This window comes from Cherax quadricarinatus, chromosome 77 (genome assembly GCF_038502225.1).
Source record: "Cherax quadricarinatus isolate ZL_2023a chromosome 77, ASM3850222v1, whole genome shotgun sequence".
Classification (NCBI taxonomy): domain Eukaryota; kingdom Metazoa; phylum Arthropoda; class Malacostraca; order Decapoda; family Parastacidae; genus Cherax; species Cherax quadricarinatus.
Window position 1 is genome coordinate 11,129,219 of NC_091368.1, and position 11,983 is coordinate 11,141,201.

An 11,983-nucleotide genomic window follows, 5' to 3' on the forward strand; every position below is an offset into this window, starting at 1 on the left:
CACCCGTCTCGACCCACAGGCCATTCGGATTGGTGTTGCTCTTCGCCTAGCCGCCCCCATCCTCACCGAACATAGGTGTATTTGCGGCAGGGCGACAGCTGATCAATTCGGACTCCATGGTCTCGTGTGTCACACAGCAGAAGGGAAGTATGCCAGACATGAGGAGATCAATGACATAATAAAGAGAAGCCTCGCCACAGCCCGTTGCCCAGCTCAACGGGAACCCCAAGTACAGAGGTCTGATGGAAGTCAAAAGCGTCCTGATGGAGCCACTATGCTACCCTGGAAGGATGGAAAGCAGATTGCCTGGGACTACACCTGTGCTGCCACACTGGCAGCACAGGTGCCATACTCTGTAGTGGAAGGGGGTGGAGCTGCCAGCCACAGGGAGACCCAGAAGATCCGAAAATATGAAGACCTTCCCCCTTGCTATAACTTCATTCCAATAGGGTCGGAGACCCTTGGAGCATGGGGCAAGTGTGCTCTAAAGTTCCTCAAAGAGCTGGGTGAAAAGCTCATCATAGAAACCAAGGACCACAGGGCGACCAGCTTCCTCTTTCAGAGACTCAGTGTTGCGATCCAGAGAGGAAATGCCTGCAGCATTCTGGGCACACGGCCCACCGCAGGGGAGCTGGACGAAGTATTCGAGATGTAGCTCTGAGTTACCTATGTTGTTTTACTTTGTATCATATTTTTGTGAATGTTTCGTCAATGTATTTTGTCTTTAAATAAAATATATATACATAATATAGGGGTGGTAGGAGAAAATTCTCAAACAGCTTCAGGGAGAATCTTGAGTTTTCCCTGAAGCAAGTTTATTCTTTTCTCTGAGGATGAGGGTCCCCATTACAGTTCTAGAGGTGGTACCTCCCTATATATATATATATATATATATATATATATATATATATATATATATATATGTCGTGCCGAATAGGCAGAACTTGCGATCTTGGCTTAAATAGCAACGCTCATCTTGCCATATAGGACAAGTGAAAATTTGCGTATGCAATAATTTCCCCAAAATCATTCTAAACCTAACGAAAAAAATATATTTCACTGTGTTTGTTTAGTATTAAATTATTGTAAACGTTTTTAAAATATATTTAGTTGGGTTAGGCTAAAATAAATTGCGCTTGTTAGAATAAGGTTAGGTAAGTTTTCTAAGATTCTTTTGGTGCAAAATTAAAATTTTTTACATTAACATCAATGAAAAATATATATCTTTAAACGTATAAGAGAAATTTTTAGAAAGAACTTAATTTTAAATGAGTTCTTGCTAATTGACCAGTTTTACATATTCGGCACGACATATATATATATATATATATATATATATATATATTATATAAATATATATATATTATATAAATATATATATATATATATATATATTATATAAATAAATATATATATATATATATATATATATATATATATATATATATATATATATATATATATATATATATTATATAAATATATATATATATATATATATATATATATATATATATATATATATATATATATATATATATATATATATATATATATATATATATATAACACATCGGCCGTTTCCCACCAAGGTAGGATGGCCTGAAAAGAAAAGCTTTCATCATCATTCACACCATCACTGTCTTGCCAGAGGGGCACTTACACTACAGTTATAAAACTGCATCATTAACACCCCTCCTTCAGAGTGCAGACACTGTACTTCCCATTTCCAGGACTCGCGTCCGGCCTGCCGGCTTCTCTGAATCTCTTCAAAAATGTTACCTTGATCAAGCTCCAACAGCACGTCAAATCCTAAAAACCATTTGTATCCATTCGCTCCTATCTAAGAAGTTCACGCATGTTTGCTGGAAGTCCAAACCTCTCGCACACAAAACCTCCTGTACCCGCTCCCTCAACCTATCCTTGGCAGATCCCTACCCCGCCTTCCCTCCACTACAGATTTATACACTCTCAAAGTCATTCTGTTTTGTTTCATCCTCTCTACATGTCCGTGAAATGCAGCTGTCCCACCTGTCTCATCCTGGGATCGACAGAGCACCCCTGCAATGCCATATTGTTTTGTTCCCTCAGGTAGAGACTCGGAGTGGACAAAGGTATGAGAATATAGAAAACAAATAAAAAGGGAAAATTACAAGAATAAGAGAGAATAGAAGGTAGCGCTCTGTTCTCTTGGAAGTATGCTGCCTCCACCTGCTCTTGTAATAGTGGAAGAGATAAAAGTAACTATAGGCATAGGAGAAGGGGAGGAACCACGGAGTTTGGGTTAGAGCAGGAGAAAACCCAGTGAGAAATAATACAGGATAGTTATAAAAAGATAGGGGTCCTGATAAGTACTGGTTCTTAGGGTATTTTGGCCTGCAACTTGAGCAGTAGGCACCTTATCAGGGGCTTGATTCTCCCTCCCCCCCCCAAAAAAAAAATATTAGTATATTATTCAATTTAACCTTGAACAAATGAACAGTATGTACATGGCACAAAGGGGGAAGTAAAACATACCCAGATAAAAAAACTTACAATTTAATAAACACATTCTAAGGGAATCTGAAATCGTTGGCACCCAAGAAAAAAATTGCTAACCGAAGATGCCTAATATTACAGTAAAACTTGCTTACTGATATTGTAACCACCCCACACAGTTCCCGAGGAACTCCCTTGCTTTGACATACTGTCTGGGGTTACCTCCCTTATTTACTGCCTTGATACACTCCTCCTTCGGGCCGCTACTGAGATCTTCCCAAATCCTAGATTACAAGCTTGACTGGTCTTCCAGGCCTCGAGTTTTCAAGGTCTCCTTTCCTCAGTATCTCTTCAGCAACCGATACACTTCTACAGTTTTGTAGGCAACTTTTGGGGACGGGGGGCTGGTTGCTGTTAAACCTTGTTAGCAGCAGATTGAGGTACATGAGTGGTAGAAACAGGCTGCTTAAGCGACAAAAAAGACAGGAGTGGAGGCTAGTTCACAAACTGTCTCATGTTTTCCCTCCATCTTTTGAACAGCACTCCAACCCGTGTACACAAACTCTTTACAAAACGTCTACAAAAGGACCTCAACTCATCTCTATAATCCCTGTTTCTACTCTCAATAATTATTACAATAAATACTAATACTAGAAAAATAATCAGACACATAAAATAAACTTTATACACTATATTACAGATAAAAAAAATTCTAGTGAAAACATATTGGAACCACCAATAAGGGAAAATCGACATGCGAGAATGGTTACCCTTCAAATACATCTATATATTTGATTTACAGCTTTTACAGCAATAATGATATTTGCAAGTCAATTACACATGACCTGTTTATGTATCAGGAATATGACTCAAGAAATCGTAATGACACGATTGCAAATAAACCATACCCCCGGCCTGGATTGAACCCGCGGTCATAGAGTCTCAAAACTCCAGCCCGTCGCGTTAGCCACTAGACCAGCTAGCCACAATAACATTCATCCAACTAGGTATATTTCTACACCATAGGAAAGTTAGCACAGGCACCTCTGTGACCACAAATGCAAGTTTTTACAGACGAATCTCCAGCTAGAGTTCGTCACGGCCACGCTAGCTGGAGATTCGTCTGTAAAAACTTGCATTTGTGGTCACAGAGGTGCCTGTGCTAACTTTCCTATGGTGTAGAAATATACCTAGTTGGATGAATCTTATTGTGGCTAGCTGGACTAGTGGCTAACGCGACGGGCTGGAGTTTTGAGACTATGACCACGGGTTCAATCCCGGCCGGGGGTATGGTTTATCAGGAATACTCTGACCATGTTTACAGTTGCAGAGAGGGAAAGGGGGGGGGACTGTTTTCTGTATCAAATATAATAATAATAATTCCAATATTATCAAGAATATTGAAAATGTCTGAAGCTCATCAATAAAAATTTATATACCGCATTTGATAAATTTCATCCAGGGGGGTTTACTTTATTACATTCGAACCACCTCAACAACCCATTCTCAACCCTCCGGATAATAGTTTTGGTAATCCAGCAACTTCTCCTAATTTCCACACTACGAATTCTCTGCCTAATATTTACACCACACATTGCCCTTAGACAGGACATCTCCACTGCCTTCAGCCTCCTCCTTGCTCCACCATTTACAATCCATGTTTCACACCCTTATAAGAGTGTTGGTCGCACTATACTCTCGTATATTCCTTTCTTTGCCTCCATGGATAATGTTTTTTTGGTCCCCGCAGATACCTCAAAGCACCACTCACCTTTTCTCTTTCACCAATTCTATGGTTAACCTCATCCTTTATAAACCCATCCGCTGACACGTCAACTCCCAAATATCTGAACACATTCACTTCTTCCAAACTCCCTCTCTACAATGTGGAATCCAATTTTTCTCTTTATCTAAATCGTTTGATGCCCTCATCACTTACTCTTAGCTATATTCACTTTCTTCCTTCTACCTTTACACACCCTCCCAAACTTCGTCATCTAACCTTTGCAACTTTTCTTGAGAGTCAACTGTGTCAACTCTCATTTTGTATTTGATTCCCCATAATTTAATCCCACCCCTCTCCCGAACACCCTAGCATTTACTTCTTTTACAACCCCATCTATAAATATATTAAACAACCATGGTGACATTACACATCCCTGTCTAAGACCTACTTTTACCAGGAAGTAGTCTCCCTCTCTTCTACACACCCTAATCTGAGCCTCACTATCCTCATAAAAACTCTTTACAGCATTTAGTAACTTACCACCTATTCCATATACTTGCACCATCTGCCACATTGCTGCCCTATCCACTCTGTCATATGCCTTTTCCAAATCCATTAATACAATGAAAACTTCCCTACCTTTATCTAAATATTGTTCACATATATGCTTCAATGTAAACACTTGATCTTGATGTTTTATTTTTTTCGATATAAAATATTTTTTTTACTATTTAAATAACATGCATGTAAATTATTTCCCCTATAACAGCTTTCCATGTTAAATCTATAAAAACAATTCTCAGTTTTATTTCTATGTAAACAACTGCGAGTTGTTTCCAGATAATCATATCCTCTATTTATTCCTCATAAAAAAACTGTGCGCCACAAGACAATTTTTATTAAGATATTTTATACGAAAATTATCGATGAGATATTTACCTGCAATTACCTGTTGGTCACCATCCCTTTCCGCTTTGGGGTGGACAAAGGTCCGTGGTGTGTCCAGGGATTTTACCCTTTTTCCCGGCTAGTTTTTACACGTGAATTTTAAACTGTATTATACTTTTGACTTCGACACCTTTGTTGGGTAATCTGCTCCACAGTTTTATTATTCTCTGACCTGCGCTGTTGTTTTCGAGTTAGAGGTTTTTAAGAAATAAAAGTCATCATACTGAGGCTGGAACAATTCACGAATATCCCTCATACTAGAGATGAAAATAGACGTCCTTTCGGTCAGTTTTCAACCACATTGAAGTCGCAGGTGGACATGCTTATTGTCCAACACAGATTGCAACTTCAGTTCATTTCGGTTTTAGTCCTTTAGTAAGTTATAGGTAGAAGTTGTTGCCTCATAAATGCCACTTTAGACGTATGGAAAACATATTAAGAATTTGCTAAAGGTATTAATTATTAAACTTTTTCAGTAACTTAATTGAACCTAATGAATAATCTCATTCGTCGTTTGAAAGTGTGTTGGTGCTGTAGCTCTCAGCCTCTCTCAGTGATTATTCGAAGGAACTTTAGGTATGGAAGACGTTATAACCACAGTTTACCTAGACCGATGAACTGTCCAGTTTTCTTGATGATTTTTGTTATCCCTTGTTGAAATTTATTCAAGGACTAATCTTGGTGAACTTGTAGTCACCAGAGCAAAACTGAATGTCACTTTCCATTCGAAGTTATTGGATTATTCCTATTATCTAGTAAGTAACTTCTTTGGATCCTCCTTTCCGTGTCTATGCTTTCTGATTTTTGATCAGTTAAGAGACAGTCTTGAATAGTTGGTAGCAAGGCACTGTCATCAATAAGTAGGCTTCTACATATATCCATATTGATAACTCAGGCCTACAAAATGTGACATGTTAAAAGTTATTCCAGTTACTTTCACTTATTTTACATATAATTTGGTTGCTGACTCCAAATTTAAATTTTTTTTTCGCTATCATGTATGGTTTCTTCATAACATGATGTAGACGTTTACTAAAGCACATGTGTGATATATTTTGAAGCATTTGTGAACAACACATGAACAGGGAACATTGTTCAACAAAATCTGCAATATTTTCCTATAAATTAAGTTGTAAAGATGTAATGTGATATTGTTGTAAATAAATCTGAATGACTGAATGCTGTGAATGATGTTGCTATTGTGATGTGAGGTTGCTGTGAATGATTTCTGCATATAGACTATACGACCTTTCAGAAATGTTTAGGTAAAGCTCAGTGAATGATATTCTTTCTGCACTTTCATCTCTAGTCATTAGAATCTGGATTTTTTTTTGTACATTTCATGTCTTAAGGTTCTTCTAGTCTACAGATTATCTGAGTAGTAGTAGTAGTAGTAGTAGTAGATAATAATAATAATAATAATAATAATAATAATAATAATAATAATAATAATAATACATACCGTTCAAGAGTATTTCTACCATTTTATTCTGGAATTTATCTTCTCGTATGTCAAGTGTTTCTTTCATATCCTCTTTACTATACAAGGAAAAGCTTAATTTTGGCTGAAAGAGATTATGGCGGATTTGACTAGTCATTATTATTATTATTATTATTATTATTATTATTATTATTATTATTAGCATTATGAAGAAACATTAAAACTGTTATACAACGCCTAAACAGTAAGAAATAATCAAGTCTGAATTAATGTAAAGTATATCCAATTCCTGTATCAAGAGCCCTTCACTAACATCAAGGTTAGAAATGGGGTTATAGAGTATAGAATATAAGAAGAGGGAAGAAGCACCCAAAAAACAGATTGCAAATCTTGATAATGAATATAGAATTAGACAGAGTGTGAGATATTTTATGGATAATTATTTACGAAAGAATACTGTGACATAATATTTGACCTAAAGTCAGCACCTGATCAACCGGGCTGTGGTACATACGTTGGATTGTACGCTGCCGGCAGTAACAGCCTGGCTGACCAATCACTGATCCACCTAGAGGCCTTGTCATGGAAAGTGCCGCGGGTGCGTTGACCCCTTGAACACCCTCAAGGTTGGAAGATACACTGTATTTTCTTGAAAACCATTATAAGACTTTCCAAAAAATTGAGATCTGGAACAAGTGTTTCCCAGCGATGCCCAGCGTCCCAGTGAACGTCTCGTCCTCGATGCCCAGCCTCCCAGTGAACGTCGTCTCGATGCCTCGATGTCCCGATGTCCCAGTGACTGTCTCCCAGTGACCGTCTCGTCCTCGATGCCTCAGCCTCCCAGTGATCGTCTCGTCCTCGACGTCTCGTCCTCGATGCCCAGCCTCCCAGTGACCGTCTCGTCCTCGATGCCCAGCCTCCCAGTGACCGTCTCGTCCTCGATGCCCAGCGTCCCAGTGACTGTCTCGTCCTCGATGCCCAGCCTCCCAGTGACTGTCTCGTCCTCGATGCCCAGCCTCCCAGTGAACGTCTCGTCCTCGATGCCCAGCCTCCCAGTGAACGTCTCGTCCTCGATGCCCAGCGTCCCAGTGACTGTCTCGTCCTCGATGCCCAGCCTCCCAGTGAACGTCTCGTCCTCGATGCCCAGCCTCCCAGTGACCGTCTCGTCCTCGATGCCCAGCCTCCCAGTGAACGTCTCGTCCTCGATGCCCAGCCTCCCAGTGAACGTCTCGTCCTCGATGCCCAGCGTCCCAGTGACTGTCTCGTCCTCGATGCCCAGCCTCCCAGTGACAAATCCTTATGATCTTCATAAATTTTCAGTCAGGTGATAAAATAATGGCACTAATAAAACTCTATTTAAAATTTATAAATTAAACGCTAAAGTTAATGTGTTATTAACGATGTGGTAAGGACTGTATTGTATTAACACTCCATAAATAACGAATTTTATAACAACATTAATAACCTGGACAATCAAGCACGTAATCAAGATTACAATCAAGACACGTAATCTATAATAACAAAGTAAGGTTCGTTAAATTTTACTCTTACGTCCAGTATATAAATGTACTGGATATATACTCTGAGGGGTTTATTTCTCTCAGGTTACTTTAATTCCTATTTTAGGGATTAACGTGTGTGTGTGTGTGTGTGTGTGTGCGTGTGTATATATATATATATATGTATATGTATATATATATATATATATATATATATGTATATGTATATATATATATATATATATATATATATATATATATATATATATATATATATATATATATATATATATATATGAATATATATATATATATATATATATATATATATATGTGTGTGTGTGTGTGTGTGTGTGTGTGTGTGTGTGTGTGTGTGTGTGTGTGTGTGTGTGTGTGTGTGTGTGTGAGTGTTTTACTCACCTAGTTGAGGTTGAAGGGGTCGAGTCCAAGCTCCTGGCCCCTCCTCTTCACTAGTCGCTACTAGGTCACTCTTCCTGAACCGTGAGCTTTATCATACCTCTGCTTAAAGCTATGTATGGATCCTGCCTCCACTACATCGCTTCCCAAACTATTCCATTTCCTGACTACTCTGTGGCTGAAGAAATACTTCCTAACATCCCTGTGATTCATCTGTGTCTTCAACTTCCAACTGTGTCCCCTTGTTGCTATGTCCCATCTCTGGAACATCCTGTCTTTGTCCACCTTGTCAATTCCTCTCAGTATTTTGTACGTCGTTATCATGTCCCCCCTATCTCTCCTGTCCTCCAGTGTCGTCAGGTCGATTTCCCTTAACCTCTCCTCGAAGGACATATCTCTTAGCTCTGGGACTAGTCTTGTTGCAAACCTTTGCACTTTCTCTAGTTTCTTTACGTGCTTGGCTAGGTGTGGGTTCCAAACTGGTGCCGCATACTCCAATATGGGCCTAACGTACACGGTGTACAGGGTCCTGAACGATTCCTTATTAAGATGTCGGAATGCTGTTCTGACGTTTGCTAGGCGCCCATATGCTGCAGCAGTTATTTGGTAGATTTGCGCTTCAGGAGATGTGCCTGGTGTTATACTCACCCCAAGATCTTTTTCCTTGAGTGAGGTTTGTAGTCTCTGGCCCCCTAGACTGTACTTCGTCTGCGGTCTTCTTTGCCCTTCCCAATATTCATGACTTTGCACTTGGTGGGATTGAACTCCAGGAGCCAATTTCTGGACCAGGTCTGCAGACTGTCCAGATCCCTTTGTAGTTCTGCCTGGTCTTCGATCGAGTGAATTCTTCTCAACTTCACGTCATCTGCAAACAGGGACACTTCGGAGTCTATTCCTTCAATCATGTCGTTCACAAACACCAGAAACAGCACTGGTCCTAGGACTGACCCCTGTGGTACCCCGCTGGTCACAGGCGCCCACTCTGACACCTCGCCACGTACCATGACTCGCTGCTGTCTTCCTGACAAGTATTCCCTGATCCATTGTAGCGCCTTCCCTGTTATCCCTGTTTGGTCCTCCAGTTTTTTCACTAATCTCTTGTGTGGAACTGTGTCAAACGCCTTGCAGTCCAAAAAAATGCAATCCACCCACCCCTCTCTCTCTTGTCTTACTGCTGTCACCATGTCATAGAGTTCCAGTAGGTTAGTGACACAGGATTTCCCGTCCCTGAAACCATGTTGGCTACTGTTGATGAGATCATTCCTTTCCAGGTTCTCCACCACTCTTCTCCTGATAATCTTCTCCATGACTTTGCATACTATACATGCCAGTGACATAAGAACATAAGAAAGGAGGAACACTGCAGCAGGCCTGTTGGCCCATACTAGGCAGGTCCTTTACAATTCATCCCACTAACAAAACATTTGCCCAACCCAATTTTCAATGCCACCCGAGAATTAAGCTCTGATGTGAAAGTCCCACTCAAATCCAACCCCTCCCACTCATGTACTTATCCAACCTAAATTTGAAACTACCCAAAGTCCCAGCCTCAATAACCCAACTAGGTAGACTGTTCCACTCATCAACTACCCTATTTCCAAACCAATACTTTCCTATGTCCTTTCTAAATCTAAACTTATCTAATTTAAATCCATTACTGCGGGTTCTCTCTTGGAGAGAGATCCTCAAGACCTTATTAATATCCCCTTTATTAATACCTATCTTCCACTTATACACTTCGATCAGGTCTCCCCTCATTCTTCGTCTAACAAGTGAATGTAACTTAAGAGTCTTCAATCTTTCTTCATAAGGAAGATTTCTAATGCTATGTATTAATTTAGTCATCCTGCGCTGAATGTTTTCTAACGAATTTATGTCCATTCTGTAATATGGAGACCAGAACTGAGCTGCATAATCTAGGTGACACTAGCCTGTAGTTTAGTGCTTCATGTCTGTCTTCTTTTTTAAAGATTGGGACTACATTTGCTGTTTTCCATGCCTCAAGTAATCTCCCCGTTTCGATAGATTTATTGAATATTGTTGTTAGGGGCACACAAAGTGCCTCTGCTCCCTCTCTCAGGACCCATGGAGAGATGTTGTCCGGCCCCATTGCCTTTGAGGTATCTAGCTCACTCAGAAGCCTCTTCACTTCTTAATCGGTTGTGTGTACTGTGTCCAGCACTTGGTAGTGTACCCCACCTATCCGTCTTTTTTGAATCTCTTGTTGAGTACCTCACATACTTCATGGTCATTTCTTGTTGTCTCTCCTCCTTCCTTCCTTAGCCTGATTACCTGGTCCTTGACTGTTGTTTTCCTCCTGATGTGGCTGTACAACAGCTTCGGGTCAGATATGGCTTTCTATGCTCCATCGTTTTCATATTATCGTTGGGCCTCCCTTCTTATCTGTGCATATTCATTTCTGGCTCTACGACTGCTCTCCTTATTCTCCTGGGTCCTTTGCCTTCTATATTTCTTCCATTCCCTAGCACACTTGGTTTTTGCCTCCCTGCACCTTTGGGTGATCCATGGGCTCATCCTTGCTTTTTCATTATTCCTGTTACCCTTGGGTACAAACCTCTCCTCAGCCTCCTTGCACATTGTTGTTACATAATCCATCATCTCATTAACTGGCTTCACTGCCAGTTCTCTGTCCCACTGAACCCCGTTCAGGAAGTTCCTCATTCCCGTGTAGTCCCCTTTCTTGTAGTTTGGCTTCATTCGCCCAAGCCTTCCTGCTGCCCCCTCCACTTGTAGCTCTACTGTGTATTCGAAGCTTAAAACCACATGATCGCTGGCCCCAAGGGGTCTTTCATATGTGATGTCCTCAATATCTGCGCTACTCAAGGTGAGTACTAGTTCCAGTCTTGCTGGTTCATCCTCTCCTCTCTCTCTTGTAGTGTCCCTTACGTGTTGGTACATGAAGATTTCCAGTACCACCTCCATCATCTTAGCCCTCCATGTACCTTGGCCCCCAAGTGGCTCCAAGTTCTCCCAATCGATTTCCTTGTGGTTAAAGTCGCCCATGATCAGGAGCTTTGCCCTGCATGCATGGGCTCTTCTGGTCACTGCAGCCAGTGTGTCAACCATCGCTCTATTGCTCTCATCATTCTCTTGCCTTGGCCTCCTGCTGTTCTGTGGTGGGTTATACATCACTGCAATTACCACTTTGGGACCTCCAGAGTGAAGCGTTCCTGCTATGTAATCGCTTGCTTCTCCGCTGTCTCCTCTCTCCAGCTCATCAAAATTCCATCGTTTTTGATCAGCAGTGTCACTCCTCCACCGCCCCTCTTCCCTCTGTCTTTCCTCAGGATCTGGTATCCCATTGGAAAGATGGCATCTGTTATCATACCTGTAAGCTTAGTTTCTGTGAGGGCTATTATGTCCGGTGATGCCTCTTTGACTCTTTCGTACCACTCCTCCCACTTATTTTTTATTCCATCAGCATTTGTGTACCATACCTTCAGTTTCCTCTCC